We start from the raw sequence: 26199 nt of genomic DNA on the forward strand, positions 1-26199 counted from the left end.
ATTGCTGCTACCTGAGCCTTGGCTACCTCATATGATCCACGGCGGTCTGGGAGAATCGCTGGATGGCTTTCTCCTTCCATGTCGGGGGCTTATACCGACCTGCTATGATTAAGAGGAGCCTTGGATTTCTCGGGAGCGCGCGCTTGCACATCTGAAGTAATCCTACCACAGCCCTACCCCCTCCTCTCTTCTCACCTTGGGACTTCTCTCGTGCAACATTGCTGCTACCTGAACCTTGGTGACCTCATATGATCCACGGCGGTCTGGGAGAATCGCTGGATGGCTTTCTCCTTCCATGTCGGGGGCTTATACCGACCCGCTATGATTAAGAGGCGCCAATAAAACTCTCAGGAGCGCGTGCCTGAGCACCTCCACCCCTGCCTTCACCTCTGCCTCCTCCCCTCTGCGCTTGCTCCCCTTTGCCTTGCTCCACTGCTCGTCGTCCCGCCCTCCCCTCGTCGGGGCCTTCTCTTGGCCCGCGACCACCGTCGGAGCCCCACCGGCTCCGACCCCTCGTCTCACCGCGCACCTCGGCTCCCATCGCCGCGCTCTCAAGGATGCCGCTCAGCCAATCTGGGTCCCCGGGAGATACGTCAAACCCGCCACCTCAGCAGCGGATGTCCCGCAGGGCGCGGCGCCAGATGCGAGTGATCCAGCACCAACTGAGCCAGCTCACCCTCCACCCCGAGAGGCAACCATCCAACCCTGAAGTCCGTTCACTGCTCGCACTCTACCGTCAGTGCAGACGCCGCAACCCTCGCCATGCTGCCGAGCCAATTAACATAGTCTCTCTCCTTCTCCTTATGCTCTCCCTTGCCACCTCTGGCCAAGCTAACCCCTCTCACCAGCCCCGCTAAACGGCCCACAACCCGCTTTCCCCGGCCCGCAGCTTGCGGAGCTTCCTCCTGTCTCGACCTCACTCCTCTTCTCAGCCGTCCAAAGCATCCTTTCTCGTCCCCCGCCCCCCTCCTTTTTTCGCTTGAACCCCTACTGCGTTGCAGATTGGGCCGCCCCATGTCGGCCCGCCCCATTAACATCGGCCTCTCTCGCGCCCGTGAAGACTTTGGCCTTCTTATTGTCCTCGCCGACGTCTCCACCACTCCCGACGCTGCCGCCACCACCGTCGCTGGTGCCCTGACGCGACTTGTCCTTACCGCTGCGATCCTCCAGACCATCACACAGTCTGCCTCTACCGCTCTTCGCCGCCAAGAAGAGATCAACTCCCTGTAACGCGCTGTCATCCTGGACTTTTAACAAGCAGATGGACCTTATAGCCACCGAGATCAACAAGAATTGGACATTGGCCACCCTTGCTTGCACCGGCAAGATACTGCCCCCCAAATTGTACATTTGTATCCCCGTCATACTCACCTCCCTCTTCAGCCCCGCTTCCCTCATTGCTTACTGCCTCTTGGGCCTCGGCTACTTGTTGCTGCTGCCATCCTGGCCCTTATTTGAAAAGAAGGGGGAAATGCGGTCACCCCTCGGGCTGAAGTGTGGTTTGCTGGCCTGGCAGGGGAGCGGCCACGGTAGGCCTAATTCCGCTGCCCCCATAATAGGGTGGTTGGTCGGGCCCACCGCCACCCCTGAAGGAAGCTCGGCATGGGCGCAGAGTGCCCTCGGGTCTCCCCTTCTCGGCAGCCATGCTTCCGCGGCCGCCCCTCCTCCCAGATGGCGCCACACGATGCCTTGTGGGGCGGCACCCTTCTTCTTCCTTCTCCCTGCGCAGGCGCAGGGCAGAAAATTCCAGTCTGCCCTTTTCCCCTCCCCCGACAGCAGCAACAGCCAGGTGTGGGCGGAAAAATCCAGCCCGCCCTTTTCCCCTCCCCCGACAGCAGCAACAGCCAGGTGTGGGCGGAAAAATCCAGCCCGCCCTTTTCCCTTCCCCCGACAGCAGCAACAGCCAGGCGTGGGCGGGAAACTCAAGTCTGCCCTCCACCCCAGCAACAGCAGCCACCAATCCCTAAACCCTGCCCCTTCCCCCAGCAACAGCGACAGCCAATCCCTAACCACCACCCCTCCCCCGTCCGGTACCGCCCACTGACCTTTCGCCAGCAACCAATCAGAACAGGGCGTGGCTTCGACCAATCAGCCTTCCCCAGCCCCTATAAAACTGTTGCCTCTCCCTCAGTAAGGTGGACTTGCGTGTTTACCTTGTCTCCGCGGTGGTTCTTCTGCCGTGCGCCCTCCAGTCCTGAGAGCCCCCGACAAGGGCCTGGCCTCCCTTGTCCCCAGTTCGTCGCCTGCTTCTCCGGGCGACCCCTTCGTCGCCGGCTTCGCCGGGCGACCCCTTCGTCGCCGGCTTCTCCGGGCGACCCCTTCGTCGCCGGCTTCGCCGGGCGACCCCGTCAGCCGAACCGCGCCACCCCTTGTGAGACCGATCCCTCGTCTGCTGCCGGACCGACCCCTCGTCCCAAGTGGGACCGACCCCTCGTCTCAAGCGGGACCGACCCCTCGTCCAGAGCTGGACCGACCCCTCGTCCGCAGCCAGACCCCACCTCTACCGACCGAGCAAGCCGCAGCACAACAGTTTTATAGGGGCTGGGGAAGGCTGATTGGTCGAAGCCACGCCCTGTTCTGATTGGTTGCCGGCGAAAGGTCAGTGGGCGGTACTGGACGGGGGAGGGGTGGTGGTTAGGGATTGGCTGTCGCTGTTGCTGGGGGAAAGGGCAGGGTTTAGGGATTGGTGGCTGCTGTTGCTGGGGTGGAGGGCAGACTTGAGTTTCCCGCCCACACCTGGCTGTTGCTGCTGTCGGGGGAGGGGAAAAGGGCGGGCTGGATTTCTCCGCCCATGCCTGGCTGTTGCTGCTGTCGGGGGAGGGGAAAAGGGCAGACTGGAATTTTCTGCACTGCGCCTGCGCAGGGAGAAGGAAGAAGAAGGGTGCCGCCCCACAAGGCATCGGGTGGCGCCATCTGGGAGGAGGGGCGGCCGCGGAAGCATGGCTGCCGAGAAGGGGAGACCCGAAGGCACTCTGCGCCCATGCCGAGCTTCCTTCAGGGGTGGCGGTGGGCCCGACCAACCACCCTATTATGGGGGCAGCGGAATTAGGCCTACCGCGGTTGCTCCCCTGCCAGGCCAGCAAACCACACTTCAGCCCGAGGGGTGACCGCATATAAGTTTTTTACATCTTTAGTTAAATTTATTCCTAGGTATTTGATTTTTTTACTTACTATTGTAAATGGTATTTGTTTCTTGATTTCCTCCTGACTTGCTTATTATTGGTGTATAGAAATGCTACTGATTTTTGCACATTGATCTTATAATATGAAACTTTACTAAACTCAATTTATTAGTTCTAGAAGCTTTGTTGTAGACTTCTCAGGGTTTTCTATGTATAGGATCATGTCATCTGCAAATAATGAAATTCTGACTTCTTCCTTTCCAATTTGAATGACTTTTATATCTGGTTCTTGCCTCAGTGCTCGAGCAAGTACTTCTAAGACAATGTTAAATAGAGGAGGTGAGAGTGGGCATCCTTGTCTTGTTCCTGATCTTAGAGGGAAGGATTTTAGGATTTCACCATTGTAAACGATGTTGGCTGTGGGTTTTTCATATATACTCTTTATCATGTTCAAAAAATTTCCTTGTATTCCAATCTTTTGCAGTGTTTTTATAAAGAAAGTGTGCTGTATTTTGTCAAATGCTTTTTCTGCAACTATACATATAATCATGTGATTTTTTTTCCTTCAATCTGTTTATATGGTGTATTACATTCATTGATTTTCATATGTTGAACCATCCTTGCATACCCAGAATGAATCCCACTTGGTCGTGGTGTATAATTCACTTAATGTGTTGTTGAACACGGTTAGCAAGTATTTTGTTGAGGATTTTTGCATCTAGGTACATTAGAGAAATTGGTCTGTAATTTTCCTTTCTTGTGGTGTCTTTGTTTGGCTTTGGTACTAGGGTAATGTTGGCATCATAGAATGAGTTAGGTAATGTTCCTTCTATTTCGATTTTTTGGAAGAGTTTCAGGAGGATTAGTGTTAGTTCTTTCCAGAATGTTTTGTAAAAATCATCTGTGAAGCCGTCTGCCCCTGGGCTCTTAGTTGGGAGGTTTTAATGACTGATTCTATCTCTTTACTTGTGATTGGTTTATTGAGATTATCAATTTCTTCTTTCATCACTTTAGGCTGCTTATGTGTTTCTAGGAATTTGTCCATTTCCTCTGAATTGTCATTTTTGTTGGAATATAGTTTTTCAAGGTATCCTCTAATGATAGTCTTTATTTCTGTGGGGTCAGTGGTGATATGTCCTTTGTCATTTCTTATTTTGTGTATTTGCATCTTCTTTCTTTTTTTGTTAGTTGCTAAGGGTTTGTCAATTTTATTGATCTTCTAAAGAACCAGCTCTTGGTTTTGTTTATGTTTTCAAGTGCTTTCTTATTTTCTATTTCATTTAGTTCTGGTCTTATCTTTGTTAAGTCTTTCTTTTTTCTTCCTGTGGGGTTACTTTGTTGCTTTTTTTACTAATTTCTCCAAGTGTGCAGTTAGTTCTTCAATTTCGGCTCTTTCTTCTTTTTTGATGTATGAATTTATGGCTATAAATTTCCCTGTCAATACTGCTTTTGCTGCATCCCATAAGTTGTGGTACTTTGTGTTATTATTTTCATTAGTTTCAAGGTAGTTATTAATTTCTTTTGAGATTTCCTCGTTGACCCACTGTTTTTCTAAGAGTGCGCTGTTTAATTTCCATATCTTGGTGTGAAATCTGGGCCTTTGGTCCTTGCAGATTTCCAGCTTCACTCCACTCTGGTCAGAGACATTATTTTGTATGATTTTGATCTTCTGAATTCATTGAGCCTTTCATTGTGACCTAACATATGGTCTGTCTTGGAGAATGATCTATGTGCACTTGAGAAAAATGTATATCCTCCTGTATTCAGGTATAATGATCTGTATATGTCTATTAGATCCAGTTCCTCTAATATACTGTTCAAAGTTTTTGTTTCTTTATTGATTCTTTTTTGAGATGTTCTGTCCAAAGTTGATAGTGGTATAGTAAAGTCTCCCACTATAATTGTAGATGCATCTATTCTTTCACTTAGTTTTTCCAGTGTTTACCTCACATGTTTGGAGGCGTCCTTGTTAGGAGCATAAATATTTATGATTGTTCATTCTTCTTGAAAGATTGTCCCTTTCACTAATATGTAGTATCCTTCTTTGTCTCTCACAATTGTTTTGCATTTAAAGTCTATTTTGTCTGATATTAATATAGCTACTCCTGCCTTTTTTTGTTTATTGTTTCCTTGTAAGATTGTTTTCCAGCCATTCACTTTCAACCTCCATGAATCCCTGGGTCTAAGATGTGTTTCTTGTAGACAGCATATAGATGGGTCATATTTCCTTATCCAAGCTCCCAGTCTGAATCTTTTGACAGGTGAGTTTAATCCATTGACATTCAGTGTTATTACTTTCAAGGAATTATTTATGTTAGCCATATTTTGTTTGGACTTGTGTTTGTCATATTTTGTTTACTTTTTTCCTTCTCTTTTTGTCTTCTTTGTTGCTCTTACACTCTCCTCCAACTCGGCCTCTCCTGTTTTTTTCTTTCTTCCTGCAGAACTCCCTTTAGTATTTCTTGAAGGGCAGGGTTCTTGTTGGCATACTCTTTCAATTTCTGTTTATCTGTGAATATTTTGAACTCTCCATCATTTTTGAATGCTAGTTTAGCTGAGTAGAGTATTCTTTGTTGGAAATTTTTTTCTTTTAGTACCTTGACTATATCATACCACTGCCTTCTTGCCTCCATGGTTTCAGATGAGAAATCAGCACTTAATCTTATGGAGCCTTCCTTGTATGTGATGGTTCTCTTTTCTCTTGCTGCTTTTAGAATTTTCTGTCTTGAGCATTGGACAATTTGAGAAGTATATGTCTTGGGGTGGGCCTGTTGGGATTTATGGTGTTTTGGCTGTGTTGTGCTTCCTGTACATGTATATCCATCTCTCTCAGTAGATTTGGGAAGTTTTCAGTCATTATTTCCTCCAACACCCCTTCTGTCCCCTTTCCCTTCTCTTCTCCTTCTGGGATGCCTATAATACATATGTTTGTGCATTTTGCATTGTCATTCAGGTCTCTAAGTCCTAGCTGGATTTTTTCTATCTTTTTATCGATCAGTTCTAAGATCTGTTTGATTTCAGATGTACTGTCTTCCACATCGCTAATTCTCTCCTCTGCCTCTTCTAATCTGCTGCTATTTGCTAAGAGTGTATTTTTGATTTCTTGAACTGTGGTGTTCATTCCCATCATATCTGTTATCTTTCTGCATATGTCTGCAATTTCTTTTCCAAGTGTTTTCTTCATATTGTTAATCTCTTCCTTTAGTTCCTTAAGTTGGTCTCTAACATATGTTTTGAAATCTTTAATTACTTGTCCAATGTTCTGCTCCTCTTCCTGGTTTTTAGTTTGTTCATTGGATTCAGCCATGTTTTCCTGATTATTGGTTTGGTTTGTAGTTTTTTGTTGCTGTCTGGTCATCATTTTATCTTAATGTGTTTAATCAGTTCCTTAGCTTCTTTGTCTAATCTTGGGGATTAATTAGTTGTTGTTCTTGCATAAGTGTTATGTCTTCTCTTTGTCACTTTGTTCTTCTTACTCTATTTTTTTATTCCTGGCTAAGTTCACTTTGAAGGAAAATATTAGGGCCAGGGAAAGCAAAATGAGAAAGAAATGAACATGTATAAAGTAGTATTGGTAATAAATGTTAACAGAGTGACAATGTGAGATCTGGGAGAATGGATATTAGACTCATGTAAGTTGTGTAGAGTTATAGCAGTAAGTAGAGTACCTATAATGAGACAGTCAACTGAATATGGGGAGGAATATAGTATGAATTTAAAAATCCAGTGTTTTCATGAGAGAGGGAATGAGAAAAGAAAGACAATAATATCAAGAGTGGATAAAAGACAGAAAGCAGAACAAAGGTATTAGAAATTAAAAGTCAGACAATTTGGGGGCTAAACAAAGGGAGGTGGAATGTAAGAGAAACAGTAGATGATGGAGGATAGCAAGGTGTGGGGGAAAGGGGATAGTGTAGGTGGCCAAAATCAATTCACACAGAAAAGAGAAAATGGAGGATGAGGAAACACAGAAAACGTGAAGTCCTCCCTGCAGCACCTATTATATAAAGAAAATAAAATAAAATAAGAAGAAAAAGAGAGAAAAGAAGAAAAAAAGAAGAAAAAAGGTGGTGGGCAAAGAAAAGGGAGGTAAACAAGCAAGAAAAAGAAAAGGAGAGAAAAAAAAAAAAACCTAAATAAATGAAATAGGACCTTGGGGGATAAAATAGGAGAAAAGACCAGGAGACAATGCAATATTAGCAACCAAGACAAAAAGAAAAAGGAAAAAAAAAAAAAAAAACACAAACACTGAGGGCTAGGGTAATCAAGGACCTCAGATGGACCTCAGGGTTCAGTGGATTCAGGGATGGGAAGTCTGTGATATTGCAGACTCAAGGTGTGTGAGTGTCTTGAGTGTGGGCCACCATGGTTTAGGGGACACAGACCTGGGAACCATGCATCTGGTTAACAGGGGACCTGGGCACACCACAGCGCAAGACAGCCTTCAGGGATCCCCACAGCTGGGTGCCAGCCCTAGGGGGAGGGGTCCCACCCACAACCTCTGACCTCCATGTCAGAAACCCAAAATTCCACCTCTCACAAGAATCTCTTTTGTCACTGTCTCACCAAATTGACATCCAGACACCTGCCCTGCAAGCCCCCAAAACAGCCTGCTGGGGGTACCGCTGCACTACAAAGAGTTTAGGGATGGCCGCGGACAGGCTGCCAGCCCTAGGGGGAAGAGTTCTGCCTAGAACTTCTGACCTCCATGTCAGAAACTGAAAGTTCCACCTCTTGCAACAATCTCTTCCATCACTGTCTCACCAAATCAACATCCAGACACTTCCTGCCCTGCAAGCCCCCAAAACAGCCTGCTCAGGGTTTGGGAACACCCCACACGACACAGTTCCCAGGGATAGCCGTGGCCTGGCCACCAGCCCTAGGGGGAGGGGCTCCACCCAGAACCTCTGACCTCCGAGTCAGAAACCCAAAATTCCACCTCTCGCAAGAATCTCCTCCGTCACTGTCTCACCAAATCGACTTCCAGACACCTCCCACCCTGCAAGCCCCCAAAACAGCCTGCTCAGGGCTTGGGAACTCCCCAGCACAGCAAAGCCTTTAGGAATCACCACCGCCAGGCCTCCTGCATCAGGGGGAAGGGTCCCGTCCACAACCTCAACTTCCTTGAAAGAGACCCAAAATTCTACCTCTTACAAGAAGCTCCTCTGTCACCATCCCACCGAATTGACATACAGACACCTCCTGCCCTGCAAGCACTCGAAACAGCCCAGTCCAGCAGGACTCCAACCCTACTCAGCTGCTTCTTTGCAGGAGAGATTATGAGGTGCATTCACTCAGACACCATCTTGCCCCTACCCTCTAACTCTAGTCTACTTTTGAGAGAAACATCAGACAAAGCCCGATTGAAGGACACTCTACAAAATACATGACCAGTACGCCTCAAAACTGTCAAGGTCATCAAAAAGAAGGAAAACTTGAAAAACTATCACAGCCAAGAGGAGCTTAAGAAGACATGACAGCTAAACATACTGTGTTATCATGGATGGAATCCGAAGCAGAATTAGGTAAAAACTAAGGAAATCTGAATGAAGTACTGACTTTTGTTAATAATAATAAATTAATATTGAGTCATTAGTTGTAACAAATTAGATGCTAATAATAGGGGAAACTGGGTGTAGTGTATATGGGAATTCTGTGAGCTATCTTCGCAATTGCTTTATAAGCCTAAAACTCCTGTAAAAAATGAAGTTAATTTTTAAATTGGTAAAATAGACCATTTAAAAAGACTATACCAAGGTATGCTGGTAATCTGCAGATTATTTTCTCATTACAAACCATAATCCCTTTTATATATCCTGTCTAATATACCTGCTTCTAGACCATTGGATGGCAGAGGTCTCTACAGGTTAATTAAGTTTTTGTTTGTATGTGTATGTGTGTTCAAGTTTTAAACATTTGCATTTGTGTGTAATGTATTCTTTTTACTATTTAAAATTCTTTTTGGCCATTTCACTCTTTGCCCTTCATTTTACCATTACAAATACTTGGGTAAATGGGAAAACTCCAATTGACCCTTTTGGCCATCTTTATTATTAGATAGACCTAGTATTGAGTAATTTTTATCACTGTGCAGACATCAGCTAATTAATCCATGCAATATCCTTCTGATGTGACTATTTCCATTCACTCATTTTATAGGATAGAAAACTAACAACTAAGTGATTTTCCCAACCCCTCACAGTAAGTTCATTAGGATATTAATTAAATTTTCCACTCCAAAGTTCCTAACATAGAAAAAAGTAGATGCTGAACTTATAAGGTATCTTAAAAACTTTCTAAGCCATCCCTTTCATATATTTACTATTTCTCATAACACCATGTTTGATGAGTCATTCTGGGATCCTCTGAATTTCTACAAGCTGAAGATATTCAATACTTCATAAGGTAGCTCATGAGAAAGGTCATTAGAAATGGTAAACAATCATGGAAATAGATGCTACAGTCATTATTGCTTTTTTAGAAAATACCTCGTTGTAGTTTTCTGAAATATGCCTCCCTAGGACTTCAGCTCTTTTAACTCTAGGTATGCCTTTCAGAATAATATTAAATACATCTAACTTTGAGTTAGAAGGGAGTCATGAAAGGACAGTGATCTACAAAGAAGGCCATGAGACCTCAGTTCCATTTCTGGAGCCATCAGTGAGGATAAATAAAGGTAATTTATATACAGACGTAAACTTGCATCACTGACTGAATAACTATACCAGGAAATATTAATATAAAAGATCAATACCCAGACATCTGCTTATAAATTCCTGAATTTCAAAGATATACTGTGTAACACCAATGGATATTAACTGGTTATTACGTCAGAAGAAGAATGGTTGAATAAGTTATGCCTTTCCATAGACTCTCACAAATGATACACTCTAAACAGCTGGCAATGATCTGATTGCTTTCCTCTAGGGAAGGGAAGGGAAGGGCATTAAGGGGCAGAGAGGAGAATCCTTGAGTATCTCTGTTGACCATTTTGTTCCCATTGAATTTTGTACCTTTTGCATGTCTTAAATAATTTAAAAATTGGTTAGTTAATTTAAAAATTGTTTGAGGATTTGTGCATTGTAAAGGTAATTGATAAAATTTGGTTAAATTAAAATTAAAAAGAAAAGAGGAAATCTTATCTCATGACTCAATGTCCTGGCCATTGTTCATGCTCTGATAAATTCCATCCAATACTTTTGGGCATTTTTTGACTGGCTGCAGTCAATTTCTACATGCAAATTTTATCCTATTTTATTGACTTAACATTCATTTCATTGACATGGATTTTTTCGTTTTATTACAAATTCATTACAGATATTTGATAGGTATCCAATATTTCAAAATTGTGTGTTATAACTAAATTAATATTTCACTTGTTATGGGATTAGTTCCATAATGCTCTATCTGTGCTTACTGTTATTTCCTTAGGATGGATTTTGAGGGGTACAGCTCAGGATTCAAAAAGTTTGGACATTTTTAAGATGCCTAATACATTTATGAAATTGATAGCATTTGTTTATAACAAAGGTCATGTGTGTATTCTTTAGGAAATGTTCCAAGCCTGAATACTCTTTGGTAAAGCAGTAATATTTTATTGGAATTACTGACGATTTGCCAAGTACCTTTCATACTGTAAACTTAGGGAAAAGAAAGAGTGAATGAGCATGAGGGAGCAAAGTTTATGTGCTTTTGCTTCTGGTACCTTCTGAGTATATGCATATGTCTGATCTGATTCAAGCTGTGAATATCTGAATGAAAATCAGAAACTCTTAGAAAATAAATATAGATACATTTATTTGTACACACATGTAAATAATGTGTGGATAATGATTAAGATTATAAAATTTTTAGAAATGATAAGAATGTTTAAGATAAGATTTTTTAAAAAGCAATTTAACATTTTATTTTGTTTTGTTTTGTTTTTTAGGAGGTACCAGGGATTGAACAGGGGACATCATACATGGGAAGCAGGTGCTCAAACCACTGAGCTACACCCACTCCCTAGCATGTTTTATTAAATAGAAATATTTTTCAGAAGTTTCATGAATTACATATTCCATTTATTACAATGAGGGAAACATATTTCTGAGAATGGTGGACACATATATTTTTCTAGTGTATTTAATAGCCATACTTTGTAAATTGTGTATTTTCTGAAAATAGTTGAAAATTCACTAATTTGTTAGTGACCTTAGGGGCCTTCAGGCTTATAAAAAGAAAATTAACCAGAGCTTTCACACTCTTAACTATTTTCTTACATTCTCTGAACTTTGTTTCTACAGATACAAAATACGTGATAATAACACCTTCTCCCATGGATATTGTGAGGATGGAAGGGGACAATGTTTTTAAACCTACATTACTAATACATAATTAATGTTCAAACATCTTCCAGCCCATTCTTCTCCTTTTATCTCAAATGGAACCCTACGACATGTGAATGTGACTATCTTCTTGCCCTCCTATCTTCTCTTTTTATGAAACAACATAGTCATGTTCCTTTACCATTTTTCCTTTAAATGGCTTCCAGTTCTTTCCTCATAATGACAACATTGCAGACATATTTAGCTTATAACACCCTCATCATTCCTTTCATTTCTTTATCTTCAACAACATTCTTAAAATCGAAAACATCCCCAGTGTCCTGAAATTGTCAGTCCCTTTTTCCATGATGGTTTCTGTTTCTCCTCTTCAGTGTTATTAACTTGAAAACATAATCTGTGAAAGTGACCTATGTAGCAGCTAAATCCAGCTCTCTATTTTTGTAAAATTCACTTTGCCAACTGTCAGGACACACCAATGTCTGAAATCTGTATTGTGCCTCCTGCCATGATTTATCCATCTCTTTCATGAAAAGCTTTCAAGTAATTCAGCAGCCGTCAGCAGGTAAAGAGTCATTAAAACCATACTTTTAACCAGCACTTCTTTACAATCATCTGTCCAGAATTTCATCTGCTATTGAATTGCCCGGTTCTTAGACTTAATAGACATTTCTCCAGGTTTTATCAAAACTATTTTATAACTAACTAGGTTGGATTACCTCCTGATTTCTACCTCAGAATAGATTATACTAACAAATTCTCTACTCCTCTGACTTATATTCATTAATGAATAGATGGAAGCTAGAGATGATAGCAAGTCTCAGTGTTGTGCTTTCTGTATGAGACCCTCTATTGAGTCCCCTAATGGACCTGACATACTAGGATAACACTGTATTCTATTATTGCATTTCTCATTGGAAGCAGGGGACATTGGCAGATAGTGACTATTATCTAGGCTTCTTGCCTAGACTTTATTCTAAGTAAAACTTGTTCCAGAAAACAGATCATATTGATGGAAGAGAAAAAATGTAAAATCTTCTATATCTTATGCTTAAGACTTTTTTGTTTGGCTATGGTGCCATCTTGCTTTCTAAACTTGCCCTTCAATATACCGTAGGCCTTAAGAAAGTCATGATTTGATGGCAAATTTAGCTAAGAAATTCTATTTTGGTAGAAGGTAGTAAAAGGGATTGGAACACATTCTCCCATTTTGAAAAGCAGAGATTTAGCTACAAGGAAGTGTCTCCCTTCTTTGTCCACACCCAGACATCAAAGATAAAGCATCAATTTTAAGACCAGATAAATTCATACAAGAAATACTCTTATCTTTTATCAGAGGGTGGGATGCTTGTGTGTAAAATAATTGAGTGTTGATTGTCATTGCATTTATCAAGAAATATAGGGAGAATAGAAACTTTGACAGTCTCTTTTTGGGGTGTCCTGAAATTTCCATCCTGAAGTAATTCAACAAACCTAAATCCTTTACCAGAGAGGTCTTGCTCAATTTTGGCAATTCTAAACAGAAGCAGGGTTTTGCCCTGTGATAAGTAAATATTTTCTAGTGGTAGAGCTTAAGTAGAAACCGTGGCATATTTTACTTTTTGCAGTTTTTCAATATACCCACCTATTTGGCCTTCAACATAAACCAACACTCATAATGCACATTTCACAAATAAAATAACCCAAACACAGATTTAAATGAGCTTTTCAATGTGCAGCAAATTAAGGTAAGAATCAAAATCCAGACCTATGTCACTTTAATTCTAGCCTTATAGATTCATTTTTTAGTATTGGCATTTCTTTAAATTCCTTATTTCTACTTTCTCTGATGGTTTCTCTGATTGTTACTATCACAACAATTTCTTGTTACATTTCCAAAGATAACATTCATTAGATATGTTTAATGTATAAATAAGCAATATCTAGCAACAAGAGTTTGGTAAAAGACCTTCAAAACCATTGAGTGGTTTTACAGAGGCACCATTGTTGTTCTTATGTAGGTTTTATCACACAGATGTGATTTCTTCTATTAAATTTTAACTTCCACTAACTCCTTTTAACTTTGGAATTCATGCTGAAACCCCAGCCTTTAATGTCCTAAAATTATCTTCCATACTAAGATTTAGGATATTTTCCTTGAATAAATAATATATCAACTAATTAACTCAAATCAGATATTCCATAGGTTTCTGTCCCTGTGTTCCACTTCTCATAGCTACAACCACTTAACCTGACACACAGAAAAATGTAAGAAGCCCTGATCCTATTCTTGCCCTAATTCTAACTTTTCTTGACTTTTGGTTCCCATTCGTCTGTTAACATGGTTGGATTACATAATTCTATATTAGTTAAGGTAATGCTGACCATTGTAAACACAAATCTAAAATATATAATGGCCCAACAAAATAGAATTTTACCTCTTTCTCAAAGAAACTGAAAAGATAAATATAACTAATTTTGGGGTAGCTCAGTGATGCAGATTCCTTCCATGTTGTACTTCCATTATTGTCAAATCATGTCTTCCAAAGATGTCTCGCTTATTTGCAAAAAAGGGAAGGGAAAAGAGTATGAAAGATCATCCACATTGAGAGTTTTATGGGTTCAGTCTAGAGAATCATACATCAATTCTGCTCATGTTCCTCTGGCTAGTACTTGGTCATATGATACAGGTAATACAAAGAATACTGGGAAATTTATGTCAGGAAAAAATGGGTTTTGTAAAGTCTTAGTGTTCTGCCACAAAGTCTACAAAGTTTCATCTCATTTCTCATATTACATAACTTTAGGATAAATATGGGGCTGCATAAAGTGTTTGAAAGGGTACAGGGTTTTATTTTAGTTATCTACAAGACAAGATCCTTTTCTCTTCTATTTTATTGCCCCTTAGATATATCTCTCACTATGGAATTATATAGACTAGTCTTATATTATTAAAAACAGACTTCTTTTACCTGAATCAACTTCCATTCCTGCAATCAACCAGTCTGATTCTATTATCATCCACTTAGCTTCTATTTTTTTGGTTGTTCAGTAGCCGGCAAACCTTTGGGGATTCTCATAAGTTATTCTTAAACATATCTCCTTTGGATTCCATGGATTTTAATTTTCTACCTTCCCCTTCAGGCAGTTTCAAACTCGCATTACTTTTTTTTCTTAAAGTTCATCATGCTAGCTGTACCTGATATGATCTCCAGTGAAGAAGTCAAACTTAATCATATAACCATAATTGTGCCTTAGCTTTGAATGCCTCTGATGATACCAGTATTTTATTTAAGACTGAGTCAAGAATAGCTACTTGTCTTTTAAGCTTTTAGTGTGAACATTTTGCAGAACCAATTGTTTGTGACACTGTGGAATGAGTTCCACAAACTATGCCCCAGTATGACATTCATCATATCCCTTTTATTGCAACCCATTTTTTTCTCAACATTTTGAATTTGCCATCTCTTCTCATTTGTTCATTTTCTTTGCCATGTGAGTCATGATTTAGTGGAATAATAAGTAACTCGTTAGAATTCTTACTCTGTCACTTATAGGATGTGTGACCTTCAAGATGTCACTTAACATTTAAGAGACACAGTTTTCTCATTTGCAAAACAAAAAAGGACACATATCTACACAATGGTGTTATTTTGAATATCATATAACACATATTAAGTAAAAACAGCATATCTCCTGGAACATAATAGATGTTGAGTGATTTTTCTCTTTCTTTTCTTTAGTTCCAGGGGCCCATAAAACTGAATTCATAGGTCTAATTTCTGCATGCCCTGTGGTAGTACACCAAAATTGGATATATCATTGAAAATGGATTGAAACATCTTACTATATTAGCAGATTTGGAAGGGTTCTAAGGAATAATTTAGTATAATGTCTTACTTACAACTGCAAGGACCTTTTCTACAAACTATAAAGAACATAAAGGTAGGTCTAAAGGTGTATGCCCAAAATGAGTTTATAAATTAAAAGAAAGACTAGGGGTCAGGTAAAAATGATAAGAGGGAGAACTTATTTCTGTTTATGAAGAGGCACGTAGGGCTTCTTGGAGGAGCTTACATATTATTTGAGCTTTGAAGAATTAGGAGGATTTGGGTGTGGGGAAATACGTAAGAACATGCAATATTTATTCAAGATTTAACTCAGGTGGGATTATCTGAAACTCAATTTATAGATATTTTCCTATCGTCAACATTTCTGTTATTTCTCACAGAAATCCCATTGTAGAGAGAGAACAAATGGAAATTTGACATCCTTATTAAAATTTAATAATCAAAGTTTCAAAATTCATACTTTTACAATTGATTCAGATAAGCATTTCTCTGAAGATTTTTTACCCAAGGGATGGTTAGATTTCTTCCTTTACTATCACTATACCGGTAATAGTCGTACAGAGTACATTTATGCATCTGTCTCCACACTGGGTTGTGGATTCATCAGTCATTATTTATTAAATATCTTCTCCATCCCGTGTACTCTTTTAAGAACAGAGACATAGAGATCTCTGCTCTCATGAAGGGTACATTCTAACGTGATGAGACAGACAATAAACACAATGAATATAAATTACATAGCATGCTACAAGGCAAGAAAACTTAGGAAACCAAGAGAAAGTAGAAGAAAGTAAAGGTAGTAGGGACTGCTTAAGGGGAGCAGGAAGCTTAAATAAGGACAACAGGTAGTTCTTGAGTAGGTGATATTTCATGAGATTTGAGAAGGTGAGAGAATGACTCTGATAGTATCAGTGAAAAGAGAATTCCAAGCAAAGAAGACAAGTGCTAAAATCCTGGGACATGGCTGAGAATATGTTTCCAAACAGCAAAAAAGTAAGACAACTTAGAGGAAAAACAGGAAAGGATGAACATATAAAGAAGTAATGTTATCTCAAAGCAATAACATGGTGATGATTGTGGACAGGTTGAGTAGGACATTACAGGTGATTGCAAGGACTATGGTTTTTACTATAACTGAAATGTGGAACCAGCACAGTGGTTTGTACAAAGAAGTGGCACAATATGATTTATATTCTGTATATTGTAATGCACTAGATTGGTGGAGGAAGGGAGGACTGGAAAACAATTATAGAAGTATACCAGGCTAGATGAGTTGATACAGACCAGGATGGTAGTATTTTGGATATATTGTGAGGGTAGAGACATTGGGATTTGTGATCTATTGGATGTTGTGGTACAAGAGAAAGAGGGGATCCAAGGAATAAGCCAAGGACAGGGATGCCATCAATTTAGATGGGGAAGCCTGTGGAAATGGCAGATATTAAGTCAAAGATTAGGAGTTCAGTTTTGAACACATAGATTTGAAATGACAGTTTAATATCTATGTGGATATACTGATTAGGCAATATGTGTCTCTGAAGTCAGGATAAAAATTAAGTTAAAAATATAAATGTGGAGATCATAAGCATCTAGAGATAGTATTTTACTACAGGACACAACTTGAGATCACCAAGAAAGTTAGTGTTAATGAAAAAAGAGAAGATCAGAGACTAAGCCTTGGACCACTAACTTCAAGAGGTATGGAAAAGTAGAAAAGCCCACAAAGAAAATATGAAGAAATAGTTACTGAGGCAGGAGAAAAATCAATAAGAGGTAAGTATACAGGAAAGTGAGAGACAACAGCATATGATGGAGCAAAAAAGAGAAAATGAGTCAAATATCTATGAGAGTACAATTTAGCTGAGAACTGAGAATTAGCCATTGGCTTTGGCAACCTGGAAGTCATTGGTGACCTTGACACAAACAGTTTCAATAGAATGATGGAGGCACAGACAAGACTGGAGTGAGTTTGAGTGAATGGGAGAAGAGGAATCAAAAATAGCAAACATAAACAACTTTCCTGCAAATATTTTCTGCTAAGGAAGGCAAAGAAATAGGGCACAAATTGGGTCTTCTTCATCTTCACTTCACAGAATTTTCACAGCAATAAGATATCGTAAGCACTAACAAAATGACTTTGAATGAATGACCAAAGAAAACAGAGAACATGTCTACCAAATTCAACTTATTTAGCTCCAGGAGAATATGTATTTGGCTCATGCTTTTTCATTAGTGCCCACACTCATTCAGGAGCCCTATACTATAAATTTTATCTTTAAAATATATTTTTTTCATTCTCTGATATACCTCTTTTTAGATTCTCATTAAATCTCAAGTACCTCATACAATTGCCTCCTAAATTGATCTCCCTGTGTATATTCTCTTACAACTCTTTTCCATCCTGTAAAAACTGCCTAATGAATTTTTCCTCAATATGGCCAATCACACAATGTTTCCATATTGCATTGAGAATAAACTTCAGACTCCTCATCTTCATCTAATATTTAACCCTAATGAAACAGCATTCTCTCTGTCACAGGAATGCCCTATGATTTTCCTCTGCCATACTTTAACTCATTCTTTTTCTCCTGTATGTGATCTTATTTCTATGCTAATTAATTCTTTAAATAATTTTTTACATTAATTTTCCTCCATAAAGTCTCTACTGATTCTACAAAGTTTTCAAAACCCCAAGCAATCACAGAATTTTTTCAGAACTTTCTTTGTGTTCCTTCTTGTTATTAAATTGCATGTTATAGCTATGGTATATCTTATGCACCAATTTCCCCATCTATGTCTAAACATAAAACCTTGTTATCTCACTTGTTTTTTTTTTGTTACTTGTTTTAAGGACAGATTTACAATATGGTTATTTACGAACGAAGATCACAATCAAGGAATCAGGTTTCTCGTTTTCTTATTAATCTTCTTGGTTATCCCTCTTTTCACTAATAAAAAATTAGACTGCAATTGATAACAGAAAAATGTAAGATTTCAAATATTTGGAATTATGATATCTACTCTTCTAAAAATAGTAATAGTAATAATTATACCAACTATAATCTCAATTAACACTGAGCATATACAATATGCCAAGTACTCTTCTAAGCACTTCAACACTAAATCTGTTGTGGTAGCCCACCTCTAGATGACCTCCAAAATCCTCACCTGGTATTCATTCATTTTATAGTCCCCTCTCACATTAAATAGAGCTAACTTTGCAGCCAATAGGATATTGCAGAAATGATGTTAGTTCTGAAGCTGAATCTGAAGGGACATTAGGGCTCCCACTTTGGTCTCTTTTGGATCCCTCACTCTGGGGCAAGCCAGCTTCCATATCAAGAGGACACTCAAGCAGCCTGTGGTGAGGACCACATTGGAAGGAACTAAGGTTTCCTGACAATGGACATTACCTTTTTGTTGGCCACATAAGTGAGTCACCTTGAAAGCAGATCTTTCAGCCCCAGTCAAGAATTCAGATGACTGCAGTACCAGCCATCATCTTAACTGCAATCTCATGAGAGACCCTGAGACAGATCTACCCAGCTAACTCTCTCCAAATTTCTTGACTCATCAAAACTATAAGAGATATTAAAGGCTTATTGTTTTTTAAGCTATTAGGTTTGGAGGTAATTACACCAAAACATAACTAATTCAACTGTTATTCCTTTAGGTCTTTGGATAGGTCACATAATCTTAACCTTTGAAATTAATGAAAGGATTGGAATAGCATACAGAAATGTATCACTTTACAGTGAACTTTCCATAATTGTACATGTCCTATATTACTGTATTTCAGAGAAAACAATTCAATCTTCTCTGAAAATTATCTTTGATGATGACCATTCATTTACTCTGTAGTGGCCTTTTGCCATATCTAACTCATTGGTCTTAAATCTGTTTTTGATATATTGCCCAGTCCATCCATAAACCCACCTCCAAGAATGTTATATGAGGCTGGTGTAATGCTAACTCTTTTAAACTACAGTGGAAGCAAATGCTTCTAATTTATGCTGCCTTTTAATTCCCTCCATCATTTTGATTTTAATGTTCCATCTCGACCACATCAATATCCTTTTGCCACTAGCAATTGAAACAAAATGTAAATGTTTCATTCCTCCTCTTGGCCAACCAAAGGGAAATGCTCATGGCCCCAGGCCTTTGATATCGGTGAAAGGAGTTGTGATTAATTTTATAGGGGAAAGAGTTTAATATATTGGATTGCATGGAGGTTGAAAGTCTAGAGACCTGGATTCTGGTTCCTTCTATATCACAAGTAACCTGCAAGATCTTTGGCTAGTTTTTGTTGTTGTTGTTGTTTTAGCTACAAAATAAGAGTATTGGAAGAGTAAAATATGGAGGAAATATTATTAGAAATAGGAAAATAAACTGTTCACCTTCAAATATTTTTCTCTAAGACATCCCTTCTCACTTTTTCTTCGTGAGCTCTGGACATACTATGACAGTCAGTCTATGTCCTTGAACACTAAGGGAAATGGAATAAATCAGCAACATTAACTGTTATGAATGGGTTAGTAATTAAATGTTCGAAATCACAGAGATTGTACATATCTGCTTCTAGGAGAAAGAGAATACTGTGGAATCTCTCCTCACTAAATGATGAAATGTGAACTAAAGAAGTGTAGTATTGCTAAGTACAAAATGACACAAAACTGAAAAACTGTTTTAAATTGGAGTAGCTATGACTTCTGACCTCAGATTCTAAGGAAGTGAGTTGAAAGCACTCTCCAGTGCTAAAGAAGCTGTTTTAGAATAAAGATTTTTTCGGTCTTATCCATTAGCATTTGGTCCTTGAATTGGATTCAAGAACCTGGTTGCCTCTAAGTTGCTCTTTTATATTATAAAGGCAAGGAGAGCTATTTGATATTTCTGAGTTATAGAAGACCATTCTAGGGAAGGAAAGGGTTGGGAGATATAATATGAGGCTCTTTCCAACTCTGCCAGACTATGGCTCTTTTCACTTTTATGCTCTTTCTCATTTGAGCCAATGCTTATTAATATTATAATGTGAGAACACTAATATTATCTATTATAGCAAAATCCACTGGAAAGTAGGCTGCAAATAGTGAAAATATGTGTAAGCACATGCATCATATGATCCCACAATGATCTGAGAAGCTTTTTAAAATACAGATAAAAATTAGTATGAAACCATGGGAAGGTGGATTAGAACACTGAAGATTAGTAGAATCACAATAGGTTTTAAAGTACACAATAGGAAGGCAAGTTGTGAATACAATGAGCAGAATTACCTAAGAACAGATATTTGGATTAAGAATCCACAACAATTTTGACTTCTGAGAGCAATGCTAGCAAATAAGTTTCAGTTGACATATTTATTCAGCATCTTACAAGGTTACTATGAGAAGGATCTCTGACTATTTTAGGCTATGAAAGAAATAGTGGGCTGTTGCATTTGCTATATCTTTCATGGCCATGGGAGTGTATAGTGGGAGGATGAGTGATAGGAAGAGGCCAGACCTAGAGAGGAACCAGAGAGTGGGAGCTGGATGAGCTCTTTGAGACCCAACATTTTCCTTTTACAGATGAAGTGGTAGAGAACCTGAAGAGTTATTTGAATTGCCTAAGGTCATGCAATAATTTAGTTTCAGAGCTATTTCTAGAACTCAAGTCAATTGACCCCTATTCAGTATGCTTTCTGCATTGTGCTTCTGTTTCCAATTAAGAAGGTAAACAAGGTATACAGAAGGTATACAGAAATGTATAAATTATATGCTAGTTCACTATTGCATACTCTTATTGCAAAATATCCTTAGGCAGATTAAAGGGTCAAAACAAAAAAATTGTAAAAGAAAGCATAGGTGTAAATGTGTCTCATACGAAGAAGGGGAAGCACTTTCTAGGCATAAAACCGTGGGATAAATTACAAAGCAAAAAATGATAAAACTTACTACATGTAAATATGAACATGTCATTTATCAGAAATAACATAGACAAATTTAAGGTGAAACAATACAATAAAAACACTAACCTTGAAGGGCAAAGTTTTGATGTCCTTAAGAAAAAAAAAACTATTCCAAAAGATTTTATATATACATATATATAGAGAGAGAGTAGAATAGAATCATAAGGAACCTAAATAAACCAAATGCAAATAGCACAAAGCAAGAAGATATTCTGAGCCTCATAAGTAAATAAAGCAATGCAATTTAAATAATATTTATTACCATTTCCTCCATCAAATTTGCCAATATTTAAAAAATTGCCATCCCCAGAGTTGTGAGGATGTAGGAAAATCAGAATTATCACATAGTATTAGTAAATGTTATTTGTTCTAAATATTTGCAACTCCATTCTACCAGTCCCATCTTTATAGAGCCTCTGCCTGTGCCCATCTCTGAGGAAGTACTATGTTTCCCATCTTATTATTTCATGGCCATGTGACATGTGTTAGGCAATGGATATATACAGAAATACAGTTGACTCATCTGAGCAACACTATTAAGAACCATTGCATGATTGTGCCATTGGTCTTTTCCTTAATAATAATATGTCTGATATAGAGCTCCTACCTCAGCCTGAACCACAGACTGAAGAAGATATACGGAGATGAACTGCAACTGATCCGCTGTCCACAGACACCAGCTGCAGCAAATCAGCGTTGGTTGTTGAACCCAATGAAAAAAATTTTTGATGGAAAGGGTTTTTATTCCTTAAAAATAACATTGTTTCATGAGGATGGTTCTGGGGTGGCTTGATGTGGTGAATTCTGCATTTCTGGTGTGTGGAGCTGAGCCACACACAGGTCTACCCATTCACAGAGGCCCTGAGGCAGAGGCGCCACCCTACAAGGGCAGTTGGCCAGATCTGTGGTAAACCCAATGGAATTTTGACATTGTTTTTTCTGCAACATAACCTAGCAAAAGCTGAAAAATATATTAGGAGCATAAACTGCACAATATTTCTTACAAATATTTGGCCATATATATCAGGGGTCTTAAAAATTAGCTGATACCATTGACCTATATATTCCTTTCCATGACTCTATTTGCCAAGAGTTCATTACAACATAACCTTAGTTTTAGAAATAAGAAATGAGCTAAATGTCAAAAATTAAGAGAATGATTAAATAAATTATAATTCATACTCTTGAATATTGAGCCATTAAAATGGTGTTTACAAGGAAGATTTAATGACATAAGAAAAGCCACTATATAATATGAGGTGACAAAATAGCGTACAAATTTTAAAACACTGAATGGTTCCAAATTTCTGATATGTACAAATGCGTATGAAAAAAAAGGTTGAAAGGAAACACATCAAAAATTTTAAAAGGGCTTATTTCTTGATGGATGAGGAAAGAAGACGAAAGTTGTTTTATTATTTTTCTTTATACCTCCCTGTATTTTTAACATCATGAATTATAAGGGCGTATCCTTTTATAGTAATAAAAAATATACTTTAAAAGAAAAAATACCAGATTGTTCTCATTTTGCAAATGAGAGAATGGAATTACAGAGTGGCTGAGAAGGTCCAGGAAGAGTCAGGATTTAGAATCTAGTTTCCCATGTGTTTTATTTTATTTTATTTATTTTAGGTACTGGAGATTGAATTCAGGACTTCATAGATCGGAAGCAGGTGCTGAAATACTGAACTACATCCACTCCCCCACATGGCCTTTTTAAAAAAATTTTATTGAAGTATATCATTCATACATGAACAATAAGTGTATAGTAAAAGTTATGAATTTACAAACAAATATGCATAACATTATACAGGGGTCCTATATATCAACCCATCACCAACACCTTGCACTGTGGTAAGACATTTGTTACAAATTATGAAATACTCTCAAAATCTTACTACTAACTATAGTCCATATCTTACATTTGGTATGTTTTTTCCCCCAACCCACTCTATTATTTTTTAACATATACCTGAATTTTTTTTATATTTAAAGGAGGTTTAGATTATATAAATGTTACATAAAAAATATAAAGGATTCCTATATGCCCCACTCCCTCACTCTCCCAGACTTTCCCTCATTAACATCTTTCATTAGTATAGTTTGATATTATTGATGAATTCCAAAAAAATATTGGATTATGTTTGTAAACTGATCTTTTCCTCAGGACATATTAGATTAAGTTGGATTCAGAGGTTTACTTGATTATGTACCCTATTATACATAGGTGTGCACTCTACCTATGTGCCAGTAGGGTGTTGAGTCACCACCTCTTGATGGGTGAGAACTCACAGATAAAAGACATGGCAAAGGACAGAGTTTAGGGCTTTTAATGTTGGAGTTTTGATGTTGGAGCCTGATGCTTGAGTCTTAAGCTGGAGCTTAAGTAAGTAAGCACACAGAGGAAAGAGAAGCAAGCTCCAGGAAGAGAGGAGCCCTGAGCCCAGACAGAACCAAGTCCTGGAAAGAGAGGAACCCCGGAGGCCTTAACCCTGGCAGATGTTGGCAGCCCTCCTGCTCCAACACATGGAAATGGACTTTCATTGATGGAAGTAATCTATGCTTTATAGCCTGGTATCTGTAAGCTCCTACCCCAAATAAGTACCCTTTATAAAAACCAACCAAATTCTGGTATTTTGTTTCAGCACACCTTTGGCTGACTAATACACATGGTACATTTGTTACAGTTGATGAACACATATTGATGAACACATATTGCTGCTAATTATGGACTACAGTTTACATTATAGTTTACACTCTGTCATGCACTATTTTGTAAGTTATGACAAATATATATTTCTGTTACAGAAGTTGTGAACTTAGAAAACAATCATGCACATGTGTGGAATTCCCATACAACACCCATTTATTAACACAACACACTGTGGTGGAACATTTGTTACAGATTATGAGAGAATACCATCAGATTATTACCACCAACGATGGTCCATAATGTACATTTGGCACACTTTTTCCATACTCTCCCATTATCAACACAGTACATCTTTGGCACAGATTTAAGTCCTTTTAAAATTTCTTTTAACAAAGCATCGTAGTTTTCTGAACACAAGTGCTTTACACCCTTGGTTAAGCTTATTCCTAAATATTTTATTCTTTTAGTCACTATTGTAAATGGAATTTTTTTCCTGACTTCCTCCTCATATTGTGCATTACTAGTGTATAGAAACACCATGGATTTTTGGGTATTAATCTTGTGTCCTACCACTCAGCTGAAATTGTTTATTAGCTCTAGCAACTTTGTTGTAGATTTTTCTGGATATCCTAGGTATAGAATTATATCATCTACAAAAAAGAAAAAGTTTTACTATTTCCTTTCCAATTTTGATATGACTTTTATTTCTTTTTCTTGATTGGTTGCTCTAGCTAGAATCTCTAGCATTGTATTGAAAAACAGTGGTAACAGTGTGAGTCCTTGTCTTGTACCGGAACTCAATAGGAAAGCTTTTAGTCTTTCATCATTGAGTACAATGTTAGCTGTAGGTTTTTCATATATGGCCTCTATTGTGTTGAAAATTTTCCTTCAATTCCTATCTTTCATAGTATTTTTATCAAAAAGAATGCTATATTTTGTCAAATGCCTTTCCTGCATCATTGATAGGTTCATGTGATCTTCCTTCTTTGATTTATTAATATGGTATATTACACTGTTTGACTTTTTTGTATTGAACAACATTTGCATGCTTGGTCTAAAACCCACTTGATCACGATGAATAATTCTTTTAATGTGTTCTTGAATTCAATTAGCAAGTCCTTTGTTGAGGATTTTTGCATCCATATTCATTAAAGAAATGGGTCTGTAATTTTCTTTTTTCTTTTTTTGTAATACCTTTATATGGCTTTGGTATTAGGGTGAAATTGGCTTCATAAATGAGTTTGGTAGTGTTCCTTCTTGTTCAATTTTTTGGAAGAGATTGAGTAAGTTTGGTATTAAATCTTTCAACGCTTAGTAGAACTTACCTGTGAAGCCATCTGGTCCTGGGCTTTTCATAATTGTGTTGTTGTTTGATGACTGTTTCAATCTCTACTTTTGATTGGTTTGTTGAGGTCTTCTATTTCTTCTACGGCCAGTGTAAATTTTTCATACATTCCAATAATTTCTCCATTTCATCTTCATTGGCTAGCTTTTTGGCAGTTGTTCATAGTATCCTCTTATGATTTCTTTTATTTCTGTGGGGTCAGTAGTAATATCCCCATTTTCATTTGTTATTTCATTTATTTGCATCTTCACTCTTTCTTTCTTTGTCAGTCTTGCTGAAGGTTTGTTGATTTTGTTAATCTTCTTGAAGAACCAACTTTTGGATTTGTTAATTCTCTCTATTTTTTTGTTCTTGATTTCTTTTATTTCTGCTCTGATATTTATTATTTCATTCCTTTTATTTGCTTTGGGATTAGTTTGATATTCTTTTTCTAGTTCCTCCAGCTATGTAATTTGGTCAATGATTTTAGCTCTTCTTTTTAAACATAAGCATTGAGGACTATAATTTTTTTCTCAACACTGCCTTTGTGATATCCCTTAGGTTCTTTATGTTGAGTTCTCACTGTAATTCATCTCATGATATTTATTGATTTCTCTCAAAATTTCTTCTTTGACCCACAGATTATTTAAGAGTGCATTGTTTAGCTTCATATATATGTGAATTTCCCTTTATTCTGCCTCTTGTTGATTTCCAACTTTATTCCATTCTGATCAGAGAAAGTGTTTTGTATAATTTTGATCTTGTTGAATTTATTGAGATCTGCTTTGTGACCCAACATATAGCCTATCCTGGGGAAAGATCCACTTGAAAAGAATGTATGTCCTGCTGTTTTGGGGTGCAATGTTCTTTATAGGTCTATTAGGTTTAGTTCATTTATCATTATTCAAGCTCTCTGTTTTATTGATTCTCTCTGCCCAGATGTTCTATCCAATGCTGACAGTGGTGTATTGAATTCTCCAACTATTATTTAAGAGACAT

This window comes from Dasypus novemcinctus, chromosome 8 (genome assembly GCF_030445035.2).
Source record: "Dasypus novemcinctus isolate mDasNov1 chromosome 8, mDasNov1.1.hap2, whole genome shotgun sequence".
Taxonomy (NCBI): domain Eukaryota; kingdom Metazoa; phylum Chordata; class Mammalia; order Cingulata; family Dasypodidae; genus Dasypus; species Dasypus novemcinctus.